The 17,025-nt window shown below is 47.3% G+C and overlaps 1 long non-coding RNA gene across 3 annotated transcripts; it reads left to right on the forward strand.

Annotated features, from left to right (window-relative positions):
- Positions 1-1,648: 1,648 nt before the first annotated feature.
- Positions 1,649-6,626, forward strand: LOC131519671 (uncharacterized). 3 transcript variants are annotated; one of them, XR_009265737.1, is made up of 5 exons: positions 1,649-1,847; positions 2,062-2,134; positions 2,208-2,389; positions 4,513-4,675; positions 6,111-6,626. It is a non-coding gene; the product is annotated as an uncharacterized LOC131519671 (long non-coding RNA). The 3 variants fall into 3 exon arrangements; XR_009265740.1 differs by having other exon boundaries at positions 2,065-2,134; XR_009265738.1 differs by lacking the exon at positions 2,062-2,134 and having other exon boundaries at positions 1,653-1,847.
- The last annotated feature ends 10,399 nt before the right edge of the window (positions 6,627-17,025 follow it).

The raw sequence follows: 17,025 nt of genomic DNA on the forward strand, positions 1-17,025 counted from the left end.
GATGTATGGATTTACTCCCTTGAGCTGTACTTGAGAAGAACTTTGATCGTTACACTCACAGCAGAGACGAAAACAGATTTGACTCCAACTCACTCCAGTAGTTTGCAAAGAGGCAGGCTTCACAGACACCCTTTGGTCACAAAAATGGGCATCGTTGCTCAAAATAGTGTTTAAATTTTCACTTCAGAGTGCTTAGAAGTAACCCAGGGTGAGTATGTTTATCTCAGGGTGACAATTGGATTTTGTAAATGGAACTGTGCTTTTGGTCTCTCTTACGTGGCGGGATGTTATAGGAACAGAGCCATAGGATTTCAGTGAGTGCTGTTCGCACGTTCGGCCAGCTAGATTGTTCTCGAGTGGCTCCAACACAGACCACTTGGGTACAAAGGGTCAAACACAGTCCAAACAAATGCTTGACAATAATAGGTACAAAGGGCCTCGTGTCCTTGGTGAATGATTAATCATAAGCTATCATAAACAAAAGTGTTCTATACATTTGATAAACAGGTTTGTAAAAGAGTACAGGAAATACAGAAGAAAGTCACAGCTTTCAAAATTCAGTGCCAGCCATAGGTAGCTGGGCGATATTTGGGGGCATTAATCTTTTTGAGGATTCTCATCAACACTTTGAGTCAGGCTAGGGTGACTACGTCTGCGGCCCCAAGTGGGTAACATAAATGCGTCCGTAATCAACATGCACCCTGAGCATTCTCACGTAATTCTTTCTTTCTGTTCTCCATTCAGCAGATTATTTTGTGCATATTTACTCCAAGAAGCCGCTGTAAGGGGACATCACTTTTTTGCTCCTATATATTTCCTCTGCTTGTGAGGATCAGGGAGCAATTAACCATGACCACCACCAAGACGAAAAGGCTGCTAAAACCTCCTCACAAAAATAAAAGGGAAACACTGCCACGTATTGACAATAGTCGAAGGATAAAATGAGACTGTAAAAAAAAAAAAAAAGAAAAGAAAAAAGGAAAAAGATGGATGTTTTTTTGCAGATGTGTGGAATGCATAGAGCCAAACACACGTGGCCCTCCCAAGTGGCCTGCTTGGAAGATTGCACAAATCGTTTCCAACTTCCCAATAACTTTGCTGTAGCTCAGAACACTTCTGAAGTTTACCTGCTAGAGCTTATATTGAGGCTCACTTTATAAGTCACGTAAGAAAATGGTTTGGTCCCTCAACAAGAGGGTCAACCTCGGTAGGGGCAGGGTTATGAACACCTTTCTTGGTCCAGAAGAGTGGGAAGTGAGCCCACTCTACTGGCAAAGAAATGATTGCAGAAGGAAATCACAGGCCAACCAGGAGTTGGGCAGGCCTCAGGGACTAACGGAAATTATAGCGAAAATGCGAAAGGAATGGGGTCTGGTGATGATCCTGCTTTTGGGTGACTGGTCAGTCCGTCCAATGGAAACGCTTGAGAAATGGCTCTGAGCCTCCTCAGTCCCTGGGGGAGGAGAGGACAGGTGCACCTGTCAGCTCCTTCTCCTGCCACACTTCCCTCTCCCCCAACACCATGGCCCATGCCTCACGCTTGTATGGATAATAAAACCAAACAATGCAAACAACACAACACATTAATTCCAGAACCTTTTAGTCGTGAAGGGCAACATGGCTGGTTGACCCACAGAAAGCAAAGGGAAGGCAGAAAATATAGCCCCAAATGTCGTCTACATTCTTTCTTTCGTATGTCACAACCATTTAAAACAAATTCTAGAACCTTTATTCTCTTCCTTCTCCTCTCAAGAAGACAGGTCTGTAGGATCCATAAACAGAGTTTCTCATGGATTCATGTTGTCTATACTTTATGTCATGGCCTCTCCTGTAGGCAAAAGCCCTGAGTGAGTATGTCCACCCCGGCCTGTCCCAGGATGCTCCACTTCTGCACTGGCCTCCTCCCGTGTCCCCAGTCTCTGGGGGTCCCTACTAGTGATGGTGCTTGGTTCTCTTCTGCACTCTAGGGCAGGGTCATGGAGACCATAGCCAAGGGATATTACACATTCTATGATTTTATTACCATTTTGTATCAAATTCACTTTATCCTGTTCTTTTAAGAAGGCCTCCAATCCTCTGGAATTCTGTTGGAGAGAAATCTCAACCCCCCAAAGTGGTATAAGGATTAAAGGAGGTAATGTGTGGAACTTGTATGTGCGGGGCTGGGGCATGGTGGGAACTCATTTGATGAATTATTTGTCCTTCAGAAAGCTCCAGCAAGCATCGAGCGGTGGACCTCACTGATCAGAAGCTTGTCCCTATAACTTCTACCCACTGATTCCAGATGTATTGCGGCAACCACATGAAACCAGGGTGACCCTTGAACAGCTCTCCGTGTCTACTTTTATCCATGCCCAACAGCCTTATTTTCGATGGTTTTTCCTAAGAGGTGAGTGTTCTTCTCCTCTTATGTTCCAGTTTCTTTTTACGTGCCAGACGAGTATTTTGAAATGACCTTTCTGCTGGATATGCTAGAGTACACGTTCGTCAAATCATCAAGCTGTAAGCCTTAAATATATACAGCTTTCCGACTGTCAACTCTATCTCAATAAGGCTGGGAAATAATTTTCATATCCGTCTCCTACGGTGACACTGTTTTAGAATTTATTTTTTATAAATGCATGCTTCCCTTTCTTAAACGTTCTCGAGCTAAACTTTATCCTAATTGGTGTTGGCGATAGGAGCAAATCTGTACTGAACTCTCGTTGCCGGCCACGCTGTTGCATAGCCTGTTTCCCTCCCATCAGTCTCTAAGGTAGCACACTTAGCGCCAGCAGTTTGCAAACGAAAACCACAATCAAGTCCCCCCGCAGGCACGTCTGAAATCCCCCCAAGGTCACCTGGGAGGAGAAAGATAAAGCCAGATTCAAACCTAGATTCAGACCCAGACCTGCCAGAGCCCATACTCCCTTCTGCACTCCTCTCTGTCTTTCTGGTTCTCCTTTTGATTCTGAATATGGCTGCAAGGTCCTTTGTGTTGCCTGTTTATACTCTGTGAGTCTAGCTCGTTGGAACTTCAGCCTCATGGCAGTACTTTTGGAGCCCCACCTCTCTCTGCTATCCTTATCTTTGGTTAGATGCCCATCTTTTAAAATTATGTCCGGGAACTTCGAAGCACCCGCCCCTGTAGATTATCTCTCTGACCACACCAGTCAGTCAAACCTCCTGTTGTCAGGTATGTTCCCTTTTCTTCATTTGAATTGGGATTCCCTTTCAAGGCATCTCCTTACCTTGTCTCAGAAAGCTTGAATTGCCTTGTTGATGCCATGGTTGTATGTGTGACTTTGGAAAACCTTTGCTCTTTGTCTCTATCCCCCAGCGTACCTGTTTCTTCCCCTTTTTCCATTAGTAGTCAACATCAAAGCCTTTTCCATTTCAAGCTCCCAGGTCGTATGGTCTCTGTCACAGCTGCTCAAATCTGCTGTTGTGTTGCAAAAGCAGCCAGAAGCAACGTGTAAATGAATGGGCAAGCCGTGTTCCGATAAAACTTTATTCATAAAAGTGTTCGGCGTGCAGGATTTGCCGGTAGGCTAGAGTTGGACCCCCCTGCCTTAGACTATAAAATTTCCGTTGGAAAATCAAAGCTTTGATCTAATATGAAACCATTGTGGATTTATGATTAAGTTCACCGTAAAAACCAAACTCCTTTCCCATTAAAATAGCTCCTTTCCTAGATTTCCCTATTTCTGGCAACGACAGCCACATTTTCCTACTCATACACATTTAAAAATGTAGAGCTGAATATTTGATTCCTCCTTTCTGTTCACTGCCATATATCCCATATCTGTGTGTTTCCATTCTCCTAGCTGCTGGGACTTTATCACTTCGCATCTGTATTTGTACTCTTGGCTTCGAACCGATAGACTTGCCTTCAGGTTTTCTCCCCAACTCGTCCTTACCATGGCTTTTGGATAATTATTTTGAAAATATTGCTTTTAACAATTCTTTACTCTTCAGCCTTGAAAACCTACCAGACTCTGACCTCAGTCTGCCTTTCTCCTTCTCTTACTCTGCACAGGCACACTAATGCTGCTGCTTGCTTTCTCGTTCAACGCTCTGTTGAGGTGGGGCTGACATTTAAAAAAGCTATGTTTATGTAATGTATAGAACTCTGAGCAAAACCATTGTCACCATGTCACCACCAGGGCCATAGACAGATACATCATCTCCCAAATTTCCCTTCTGTCTCCATTAGTATTCTTATCATCATCATCATCGTCAGTGTGTGTGTATGTGTGTGTGTGTGTGTGTGTCTAGTAAGAACGCTTAAAATAGGAGCTACCCTCTTAGCAAATTTTAAGTATACAGAACAGTATTGTCAACCACAGGCACCATGCTGGACAGTAGCTCTCCAGAGCTTTTTATCTTGCAGAACTGAAGCTTCGTACCTTTGACCCTCACATACCCATTTCCCCCACCCCCAGCCCTTGTCAACCACCTTTCTGTTCTCTGCTTCTCTGAGTTTGATTGCATAAAATTTGTCTTTTATTTTTTTGTGTGTTTTTGTTTTAGAGACAGAGCACGAACAGGGGAGAGGGGCAGAGGGGGAGAGAGAGAATCTGAAGCAGGCTCGACACCCAGTGCCCAGACCAACACGGGGCTCAGTCTCCCGACCTGGGGATCGTGACCTGAGCCAAAACCAAGAGTCGGATGCGCAACCAACTGAGCCATCCAGGTGCCCTGAGTTTGATTATTTTAGATTCAACCTGTAAGTGAGCTCACTTGCTATTGGCCTTTCTGTGTCTGGCTTATTTCACTCAGCCGACTATTCTCCACGTCCCTCTCTGTTGTTGCAAATGGTAGGATTTCCTTTCTTTTTAACCAACGGCTGAGTAACATTCCATTGAATGTGCCACCACAGTTTTTAATCCATTCCTCCGTGGATGGACACTTAGGTAATTTCCACGTCTCGGCCCTGGTGGATAACGTGGCAGTGAACTTAAGGGCAGACGTTTCAAGATCGGGATTTCACCGCAAAATAAAAAGACAACATACAATCGGGGAAAATATTTGCAATGCATATATCTCGCGAGGGGTTGATATACAAATTATAAAAGGACCTCACACGACTTAGTAGCAGGGGAACAAATGTTATTTTCCTCTGCTAGGGAGCCTGCCTTGCTGCATTCTCCTGCCCCTGTTCTTTTGCCCACTCTATTTCCTCTGTTCAGAATACCGTTTTATCTGGGAAACACCCATCCACATTGTCTCCGCTTTCAAAAGGAGAGCTCGGCTCTTACCTTTTCCATGATGCCTTCTTTGTCTCCTCTATCCCATAACGCTGTCTCCAGCGTTCCTTGTAGGGCAGGCTGTCTCTAAGGATCATCTGTCGCCTAGTCATACCCTGCTTTGCGTCGTTTTCTACTGTTTTGGAAGAGTTTGTTTTCTCTCTCTAATTAAAGCCCCATTTGCCAAGGTCAGCAGTGTGTCCGACCATGCCGGATGTCGTATTGACGGGGGAGTCACTCGACATCTTTGTTGAATATATGAATGAATAGATGAATGAATGAATGGATGGATGCATGAATGAATGAATGAATACTGATATTCTTTCCTGCCCCCAGTCTCCTGTCTTATCTCTTATCAGCTATTGGATTTCAATGTGAGGTAGCTCGAGAAAAGAAAGTTAAATGAATTAATCCTTATAGGCCATCCCCAATTTTCAAATTAGCTGTGTTTTAGATGTTCATTTGTCAACAGAGAGCCAAAATTCAAAGGACTGTATCATAGAGACGCTATTCAAACCAGAGGTTATAATAGGATCCCAGATTGCTACATCCAAGGCCATTGTTTTGTAAGTGGTTTGAAATCCAGGCAGATGAAAAGGCACACATAACAAAACAATGCTGTGCAAGGCCCCTGATTAAAACAAAAACGAATTAGAGTATTTCCCTCTCTATTTTGGGGGGGGGGATGGGGTTGGAGAAGGAATAATCATGCTTAGGATAAAGCAGATTTTATTATAGGAAAATAAAATGATAGGCAATTTCATGGATTTGCTAAAGGGGGCCTTTATGTTGCTTTAAAGATACTAGATGTTGATAAAAAAAAGTGTTTTTCCCCCAAATATACAATTTCCTTCGAAATTAATGGCTTTCATTTTCTTTTAGACGTAGGATTATCATTGCCACGGCTTTTATGTGTATCAGCTTTAACTGAAATCTTTTTGTTCTGGATCAGAAACAGAATGAAAATGTTCATGAAGCATAGAATGCATAAACGAACGCCGTCTGCTTCTTACAGCCTGTAAAACATTTTTAATGTAAAATATTTTGAAAAAAATAAAAGAAGAGAAACGTTTCATATCATGGGAAAAGATACCGAACTTGAATTTCAGTGCCCATAAACCAAGTTTTATCAGAACACGACCAGGATCACGTGTTGACAGACCGGCTGCGGCTGCCTTTCCCGCTATGATTCCAGAGTCGAGGAGTCAGACAGGGACCCGTATGGCCCTTTTTACAGAAATGTTTGCGGACCCCTGCTGTGTGGCCATGGAGTTGGTGAACAAGGAGACTTTCATAAATACAATGTGGAGAGAAAAGAGCTAGCCTCCAGAGTGCTTGCCTGTAACCCACGCAAAATTAATCTACGGGGAGAGGAGTCTGAAGGCAGCGACCTCTGTGGGGAGGGGGGGCGGTGAATGGGTTTCCTGAACTAGGGGGCATTTTCTGGGTGCTGGAAGGATCTGCTTCTTGATGTAGGCTCTGGATACACGGATGGGTTCCCCAAAATTCACTGGACACTTAAACGATTTGTTCTCTTTCCTGCATCCGTGTTAGACCTCGATATTAAAAGTTTACTTTAAAACTTAAAGAAAGAGGGGTGTCTGGGGGGCTCAGTTAAGCGTCAGCCTTTTGAGTTCAGCTCAGGTCATGATCTTATGGTTTGAGGGTTCAAGCCCTGCATCTGCGTCTGCACTGACAGTGCAGAGCCTGCTTGGTATACTCTCTCTCTCTCTTTTCCTCTCCCCCACTGGTGCTCTCTCAAAATAAATAAACAAACTTAAAAAAAACTTAAAAAAAAATGAAACAGGAACACCTGGGTGGCTCAGTCGGTTAAGCGTCCAACTTCGGCTCAGGTCATGGTCTCACGGTTCGTGGGTTCGAGCCCTGCGTCGAGCTCTGTGCTGATAGCTCGGAGCCTGGAATCTGCTTCGGATTCTGTGTCTCCCTCTCTCTCTGCCCCTCCCCTATTCATGCTGTTTCTCTCTCTCTCTCTCAAAAATAAAACATGAAAAAAATAAAAAAAATATGGGGCGCCTGGGTGGCTCAGTCGGTTAAGCGTCTGACTTCGGCTCAGGGCACGATCTCGTGGTCCGTGAGTTCGAGCCCCATGTCAGGCTCTGTGCTGATAGATCAGAGCCTGGAGCCTGTTTCAGATTCTGTATCTCCCTCTCTCTCTGACCCTCCCCTGTTCATGCTCTGTCTCTCTCTCTCTGTCAAAAATAAATAAACGTTAAAAAAAATAAAATAAAATTTAAGGAAAGAGTCAAGGAAGAGCAAAAAAAAAAAAAAAGAACGATAAGACAAAGAAGTGAAAGTAGAGGGAGGAGCAGAAGGGCAGCCCCCCTTGGTGTGGCCATCGCTGTCACCCCAAGGCCGGGGGCAGGTGATCCTGTCTCTGTTTGATCAGAAAGGAAACCGAGGCTGAGAAAGACCCAGCATCCTGCCCAAGGTCTTCTAACTGGTGTAGATGGCACATATTTTAATTCAATAAGAAACCGCTGTTGGTCCCTCCTTTTTCTGAAGAGAAGGAACAACTCCCCCAGCCACAGCCAGAAACCTGAACTGGCTTTCTCCCACCTTGGGATGGGGAGGCTGGAGAGTCCTGGGAGGGGTAGGCATGGGAACAGAGCTTTGGGGGACAGAGACCCTGGCTGTGTCTGCATGCTTATATCACTCCTGGGCACTTGAAAATATACAGTTTCTCATTTCTTCCACATTTGGTGCTGCTGCCTTTCCAGTCTGGAGGTGAGATGCTTTATCCATATGTAATATCCAGATGTAAGCTGCACAGCCCTTTCAATGGCCTATAACATGAAGACCGCTTTTCAGCAAGATGAAATATACTGCTGAAAACCCGTGGCGTGCAGATATTTAAAATTATCGACAGAAGAAGCAAGGAAAGTTTTGCTCTCCTGGAATGGGATACGGTCTCCAAAATTCCATTTCAGGATCACGTCTGTGTGGGCCTGGATGTATGCTGCTAAGTTGAGTGAGTGAGCAGGTGAGAAGTGAGTCTCAACACGATGTTGATTCTGATTTGGCTTCTAGGAAATGCAAGTGGTTGCACGGAATTCAGTGTCATAAAAACAAAACGAACAAATAAACGTCCGGGTAGGTGACTGCAGTCTGTGGGTGAGTCTGCAGTGACCGTTTACGTTTATTTCTTGCTCTTCACGCGTGTGTGGTCCATTTCGGCGTGGGGCTTGGACTTGTGTTTGGTACAAAGCCCCTGTGGGGATCTGTGCCCTCAGAGCCAGCTCGGAAAAGAGTCGCAGCAGCCCGTGGATGTCCAAGCATACCTTCTCACTACAAGGACAGGTAAGGTGCGCTAGCCCAGTGGAGCCCTCCTCGGATGCTGGCTTTAAGTCCCTTGACTCTGGGGCACCTGGTGGCTCAGTCCATTGAGCGTCCAACTCTTGACCATGACCTCACAGTCATGAGAGATCGAGCCCTACATCGGGGTCTGTGCCGAGCACGGAGCCTGCTTAGGGTTCTTTCTCTCTCTCTCTGTCCCTCTGCCCTTCTCCCTCGTTTGATCGCGCTCTCTCCAAAATAAACAGTCCCTTGACTTTATTAGGAAACAACACAACAGAACGCTCTCCTTCATTTACTCTTCTGCTCATCCTCCTTCTGTTTCTTTCTTTCCTAAGCGATTGGGTATGGCGTGCTATTACCACATGGCAAGACTCAGAGCCATCCCCAGGTTACCCGTCCCAGTTCTGATCTCCTCACCTCCTTCCTACGGTCAACTCCACGTCTACATGCATGGTCTACACATGCAATGCCTTCATGATTCTTCACTCACTGCTCTGAGGATGTCGCAGTGGACGCAACACAACCCATCTCATTTACCACACATCCACAACGTTCCATTGTTCCCCTCCTGGGAGATCAGTCACACAAATACAAAATGTTATTTCTTCCCCTTGGAAAACAGTTCCGTAACTCTGTATTTATGGAAGGACACGCTCCCAGGCACCTCTGAAGACAGACCCGAGAACCAGATGAGGAAGTGGCATTAAGATCACCGGGACCTGCTCTTCTGGAGATGGAGAAAATCTTACCTGTGCACTGGCAGGCGGCATTCATCCGCCAGCTGCGACACTGGCCAGGGACAGACTCTTGAAGGTGTGTGTCTATTATTGCTGAAGGGCGGCCAGCACTGACTGTAACCGGAAAGACCTTTCCTTTGATCCCAAGTAGGTCAATGCAGCAACCACACTGTGGTGACAGTGACGAGTGAATGGCAAATTACTGGTTCCAGACGTGAGTACCCAGGAAGTGACCTCCGAAAGGAGCCAGAACCTTCCAAAATCAATAAACTAATGCCAGAAACGCCACACGTTTTTCTCTATATTGCACGTTTCAATGATAAAGTGCTACTCTGGTGAGAAAGATCCGAGGGTATCACACATTCAGGCTCACATACCAACTTTTTCTAGCACTGGAAGATGACAGTATGGACGTCAATGAACTCAAGGGTCCGGGGATGTCTCCGAGGCACCTGTAGCCCTAACAGGTTACAGGGGCAGTGGCGAGAGCTAGTATCTGCAGAGCTCAGTTGTCGCATGACTCTGACTCACATTTTCAACAGAAAATGGACTCTACTCCGCCCCCCCACCCCCAAACAGGTGTCCTGGGTACAGAGTGAGGCGTAGCATAGTAATGATTGACCTTCGTGTGGGAGATTAGACTGAATGCATTTCAATCCAAATTGGTTATTAAGATGTAGACACAGGAACATTGAAAAAGAGAGAGAGGCCACGGAGTATTAAACGGCTGGCTCATCCCAATCAACACTCTCTCCTCTGCAGTAATAGAGCATTTGATTTAGAACCTACCCACACATCCACCTCTGCTACACGTCTGCCCCCACCCCAGCCCACCCCACCCCTACCCCACTCTGTTCCACCCCACCCCACCCCACTCCACCCCTATCCCCACCCCACACCTACCCCACCCCTACCGCACTCTGTTCCACCCCACCCCACACGACCCCTACCCCACTAAGTTCCACCCCATCTCACGCACCCCACCCCACCCCTACCCCATTCCGTTCTACCCTACACCACCCCACCCCTACTGCACTCTGTTCCACCCCACCCCACTCCACCCCACTCCCCACCCTACCCCTACCCCACTCTGTTCTACCCCAACCTCCACCTCACCCCACCCCACCCCTATCCCACTCTGTTCCACCTCAACCCACACGACCCCTACCCCACTAAGTTCTACCCCTACCCCCACCCCACCCCACTCTACCCCTATCCCCACCCCACACCTACCCCACCCCTACCCCACTCAGTTCCAACCTCCACCTCACCCCACTCCACCCCTACCCCACTCTGTTCCACCCTACCCCACCCTTATCCCACTCTGTTCCACTCCACACCACTCTGCTCCATCCTACTCCACCCACCCTTACTTCCACCCTACCACACCCACCCCTACCCCTACTCCCAATCATTGTCTCCGGCTCCTGTCAGGAGCCGTGTTGCCTGTCAGGTTGCTCCATTCTTCACTGTTTTTACTCTATGTGCTTTCCTTGTAGGCTTACTCCATTCTTAGACAAGAACAAGCTTTCTTTTTATTTTTTAAAATGTTTTTTTATTTTTGAGAGAGAGAGAAACAGAGCACGAGTGGGGGGGGGCAGAGAGAGAGGGAGACACAGAGTCCAAAGCAGCTCCAAGCTCGGAGCTGTCAACACAGAGCCCGACGCAGGGCTTGAACTCAAAAACCGTGAGACCATGACCTGAGTTGAAGTTGGATGCTTAACTGACTGAGCCACCCAGGCGCCCCTCTTTTTTGAAGTTTATTTATTTATTTTGAGAGAGAGAGACCAAGAGAGAGAGTGGGGGGGGGGGGCAGAGAGAGAGGGAGGGAGAGACAGAATCTCAAGCAGACTCTGCACTGTCAGCGCAGAGCCCAGTGTGGGGCTTAACTCATGACCCTGAGATCATGACCTGAGCCGAGATCAAGAGTCGGGCACTTAACCGACTGAGCCACTCAGGAGCCCCAACAACAGGCTTTCATAAATAAGAGGTAGTTTGTTATATTGAACAAAAGCTTTACTCAGAAGAGGGTGAAGGTCCTTGGGGTCTCATCAGGTCCTTATCAGGTCAGGGACCATCAGACAGGATGTACGGCCCCTGGGAGGTCACGGTGGTCTGTCCGCACCCGGGCCCCGGACTGAGGAAGGTGGCAGACTGTTCCAGGGCAGCTGAAGAAGGGCGGTCACACGTTAGACTGATCCACTAGACCCCTGTGCACGAGGGGTCTTTGTGTGTAACTTTGAGTTATTACTGAGTTTGGAGCAAAACGAGCCAGAGAAAAATCACTTTTCTTTGGCATCTCCCGAAAATTCCTTACGACCCCCACTTTCTAACGACAATCTCCTGTTTGTCCTCATCCCCTGATAGGACAGGGCCGGGGTGGAGGCGGGATCTGCTCTACTGCCCCCACTGACCCTGATGTTAAACTCGTCCACAAACGCCCTCACAGACACCCCAGAAGAAGCTTTGACCAAATGTCCGGGCACTCCGTGGCCCAGACAAGTTGACACATAAAATTAACCATCACGCATCCCAACAACCCCAATTCCTGGCCCCTGCAAAGATATTTTAATAGTGGAAAAAGAGGGTTCCCCCCGCCCCCAGCCTCTTGAAGCATCTTAGGTGTGTGAGGGAGTGGGTGATAACCATCCACAGTGTAACAGTGTGAGTCGCAGTGCATAATGTGTGTGTGTGAGATGAATGGAAGCTGTAATGTCGACAAACAAGGTGACAACAGGCTTTCACAGTGTTTCGCACACTAACTAGCTGCTAGCACATCACATGTAATTTGCTTTTCCAAATAAGCTGACACACAGGTCTCCATGCAACCCGAATGCACAGATTTCTCTCTGAAACAGCCTTGGGCACATTCTAAAATCTCAGCGAGCCAAGTGGTGTTGAAATTATTCTTCATACCGGTTTTCCTTTCTGGGAGTCAGTATCAGAGGGGAAGGTGATTTGCAATTAAATGTCTGTCCGTCTTCCCAAGACAAACCTCAAATGTTCCAAAAGAGGGAGGGGTCTAGTATTGGAAGGCGCTTGCTTCAACTCTCCAGCCGATGAAGGTCATGGCCTACATTTACGAAGGATTTTTCATGGAGGCACACACACATATGCACGCACATGCACACATGCATGCACACAGGCGCACATGCACACACATGCACGTGGACACACATGCCCACACATGCACACATGTGCACAACGCACACACACATTCGTATACACACAGGCACACAAGGCATGCGCGTGCGCACACACATGTGCACACACACGTGGACACGCATCACACACACAGGCACACACATGCATGCACATGCACATGGACACACATGCACACTTATACACGCATGCACACGCGTGCACACGTCCAGCCACATTCACACACATGCACACATGCACACGCACATGCACACGAGGCGTACACATGTACACATGCACGTGTACACACACATTCCCACACACACATGCGCACGCACACAGGGCAACTAAAACACGAGAAGCAAAGGGAAAGGAATGAGTTGAAGTGGGAGGTACCCCCAGGATTTCTATATTTCTTGGGCAATTTTCATGTCGATGGGAAAATAGGAAATGTGAACAAGAGCTTGTTTCCTGAGGGAAGATTCTGCCTTTACCCCCAATTCCAGCGTGTACTTGGTGAGAGCCGCCAATTTGGGTGAGCTTTCGAAGCGAGACTCCCGGCTCACCCTTCCTTCCGGTGGGGGAAACCTCCCTGTCACCTACATAACAAGATGTCCCTGTCCCCGTATCTTCAAAGCTATAGAACTCTATGGCACTCTTATCTTAAAGTTAGAACTGCTACCCAAAACTCAACCTTTTGCTGCAGATAAAACAAGTTCTCGGTCTCATTCTGACAATTGCTTTTCTCATCCCTGCATCTGATTAGAGGGATCCCCCGGGATTGTACTAACTTAAATTAATTCTTTTGTACCGAGATGATATTGGCCAGGTTCTTCCTCTTCATCATTTCAATGGTTTCTAAATTTTACTTCTCCCTGAGCCTCTAGTGGCCACCAGCCAGCTTCGAGGCAGAGACTCCTCACCCACTTACATGAGGCGAGAACGGCCACCCGGGGCCCTCTGGGGTCCTCCCCTGCCTCCGATGCCCCCCCCTCAAATTGTGTCCATGTTATGGAAGTTTGCTTTATATTTTATGATCTGGGATTACTCCGAGCTGGGGGGCGGGGAGGGGTTCTGTTTCCACGTGTACCTTTATTCTGCATTCCTGCAAGTTCTGTCTTACATGGGGAGCTCCCGGGGTGGACCTTGACTCACCACTTTGAGCAATGGCTCTCATTGGAGTCACAGAGCCCCCTCTAATATTTCCAATAAATGTCGATTATATTAAAATGGAATTCTGAAGCGAGCTTCGGCTTAACAGACATCCACCCAAGTTACCAACAAAGGTTGTAGCATCACATTCAACCATGAACTCAGTCATTGAACGAATTGTCGTGGTGTGTGGCTATGATTCCCGCTTAATACCAGGCAGTGGGTGCAGTGACGTCACAGCATGCACACAGCTCCTGCTCACAACAGCAGATGTGCCCTGGAAATAGTTCTCCGCGTGCCCTCTCCCACGGGGTCTGCAGGTATGGAATTGGGGTACTCTGCACAACGAGGAGGGGGGTTTCTTCATCAAGCTGTTAGCAGCTTTGGGATTTCTCCACTGGGTTGGTTTAAGCGATTGGTCTGCTTGGTTCCCTTCTTTCCTGCACAGCCCCACTCAGACTCTCTGTGTTCGTGAACGTGGTGGTGATGGGGGTGTGGAGGGAGACACTATTTCCTCGCTAACTGTTGTAAAAAGGATTGCCATTGTCACCAGCCAAAATGCATGGCACCCATGCAGCAATGGAGCTAACCTGTCAGCCTGTCAGGAGAGGTGCTTTGGGGAGCTGCAATACTCCCATCAGCAAGGCACGTCTCTCTGGACAGACATCTTCTGGTCATTTCCAACGCGAACCCCTTTCTGTGTTAATTGTGCTTCCTTTAACATTATAAGCAATATGATTTCACTTCAGAAGTCATCACATTTGCTGGAGAGCCTCAAAATATTTATTGTTTCCCCAAATCAAGCCTCCCTCAACGCTTGAGGATTTCACTCACTCAGGTTATTCTGGAGTCCCCGAAAGAGATTCTTTGCGTCCCCGAAAGAGATTTTTTTTTTTTTTTTTTTTTTAATGAGCACCAAGAAATGTTTTGAACAAACAAAGGACTTCAGTGAATCACAAGCATGGTGTATCAGGTCATCACAGGGCTGTTGACCAACGAGTTTGGAAGTGTCCGAACTTCTAGGTTTGTATTTAAAAAAAAAAAGATATTCTACTCTGTGCAACTGGACACAAGGTGTGTGAGGAGTCACAGATTGGTAGCCAGCACCTGAGATCTGCCTTGCACACATCCACCATCCTCTGTGGCTTGAAAAGCCCATCCTCTGTGGCTTGAAAAGGCACATGTGACTTTCACCATCCTGCACTGTCATGGCCGCTACAGAAAGATCCAGAGCCCAAATCTGAGTGCCTGCATCCTCCCCAGTGTTCATACATGGAAGGAAAAATAAACCACGAGCCTTCTGGGGTAGCCTCCCTGCGGCGGTTACCATAAAAACCAACACGAGGGCCGCCTGGGTGGCTCAGTCAGTTAAATGTGCAACTTCGGCCCAGGTCATGATCTCATGGCTTGTGGGTTCGAGCCCCAGTTCAGCCTCTGTGCTGACAGCTCAAAGCCTGGAGCCTGCTTCAGATTCTGTGTGTGTGTCTCTCTCTCCCCTGACCCCCCCCCCCAAATAAATAAACATTTAAAAATTAAATAAACAAACAAACATGAATGGATAAAGAAAATGTGGTATATATATCATGGAATATTACTCTGTGATCAAAAAGAATGAAATCTTGCCATTTGCAAGATGTGGATCAACTGGAGGGTATTATGTTAAGCGAAATATATCCCTCAGAGAGACAGATATCATATGATTTCACCCATGTGTGGAATTTGAGAAACTCAATAGATGAACGTAGGGGAAGAGAAGGAAAAATAAGATAAAAGACAGGGAGACAAACCATAAGAGACTCTTAAACTAGGAGAACAAACTGAGGGCAGCTGGAGGGAGGCGGGTGGGGGATGGGCTGGATGGGCGACGGGCACTGAGGAGGGCACCTGTTGGCAGGAGCCCTGGGTGTCGTATGGAAGTGATGAATCACTTGAATTAAAAAAAAAAATCTAGCACATGCTTCCGTAAGGCTGTGAATGAAGTCAGTTTGGCTTAAGTAGGAGCAAACACAGTGACCCTTGAGGAATCGTATATCCTCTCCCGCTCTTGTTTTCCTTCTGGCACGTTTTCATGGGAATCTGTGTATTTGCTGAGGGCAGGTTTTTGTGCTCATAGTTGAAAAGGAGGAGGAAGAAGCAGGGGACTCGAGTAGCAATTCTCATTGACGAATGTGGTCGCGTCCAAAACAAATTCTGATTTTTTTTTTTTTTAACTTGTGGACTCGAAGCCCTTTCAAAAATAATTTTTAATCCCATCGGGCTTTTCAACTCCTGCTAATAATAATACGACGATGCTGCTGCTGGTAAATCCAGGCCCAGAACGTCAGGATGATCACTTTCAAAGACAGCTGCAAATTCACGCCTTTGTATGTCTTCCCTTGGCTTTTCAGACTTGGGTGCAGTCAGGGCACAGCTTCTCACTTTCAACACAGAACGGGGAGGAGAAGGTGGGTCACCTATTCCCTGACCGAAGAAGGAAACAGACTCAGAATCTCAAGGACTTGCCCGAGACCTCCGGGCTGAGAGCTGGGTCTGCAAGACGAATCATGGCCACGTGGCCTCTGTTCTCCGGAGACAGAAGTCACCTCGTGGGCTTTGCCAAGTGGAATTTCCTAAGTGACTCTGGTCCGCACGCAGATGCACTATGTCAAGTCAATGACGTGTTTTTCTTTTAAAACAGAACAATGAACCTCACAGTTGTCCCCTTGTGCGTAGATGGTGGCAAATTATTGTTTGCCAAGCCTTCTATCTCCTCCCTTTCTGTGTTCCATTGAGATCATGGAAATGCAAAGTAAATAACCATGGAGTAAAATGCCTCGGAGAGTATTTATTTAAGAGTATTGTTCCAGGATGTGCACAAAGATAAAGACTTTGTGTAATGAATGAGTGACTCCAGAGGCCAAATAGCAAGAAGTTATATTCTGTACCCGGTGCGTCCTGGCCTGGGTGAGGTCACCACGGGCTCCCCGAGGACATGCCCTTACAAAGGGGGTCACCTTGTCCCGTGAAAACCAGTCCTCGGAATCCGCAGGGGCAGGTAGGAAAATTCTCGGCCGTTGTCAGTGTGTCAAAATGTCAAGGTGGAAAGAGGCCCACCGAACGATACGGGTTCGAGAGTGGGAACAGGCAGCGTGGGCCCCCAGAGCCAACTGTGTGGCACGCAGACATCAGAGAGAGGCAATCCGGAGAGGGCAGGCCGGGCCCCGGGAAGGAGGTCTGGGCCACGCACAGTGGGCAGCGTTCTCTTCCCCAGTCCCTCAAGGGCCCAACGGGGAAAGAGCAGTTTTCATGTAACGTCTGCAGGGGAGGCGGGAGGGGGGGAACCATCGGCGTTGGGGGATCCAGCATAATTGATTTTGACATCACCCCGTTCCCCACAGATGCAGCAAACAGACAGACAGACAAAACACGGATGGCCCAATTTGGAATGAAATACGATGCAGGAAGCACACAGA

Source organism: Neofelis nebulosa, chromosome 1, assembly GCF_028018385.1.
Source record: "Neofelis nebulosa isolate mNeoNeb1 chromosome 1, mNeoNeb1.pri, whole genome shotgun sequence".
NCBI classification, from domain to species: Eukaryota; Metazoa; Chordata; class Mammalia; order Carnivora; family Felidae; genus Neofelis; species Neofelis nebulosa.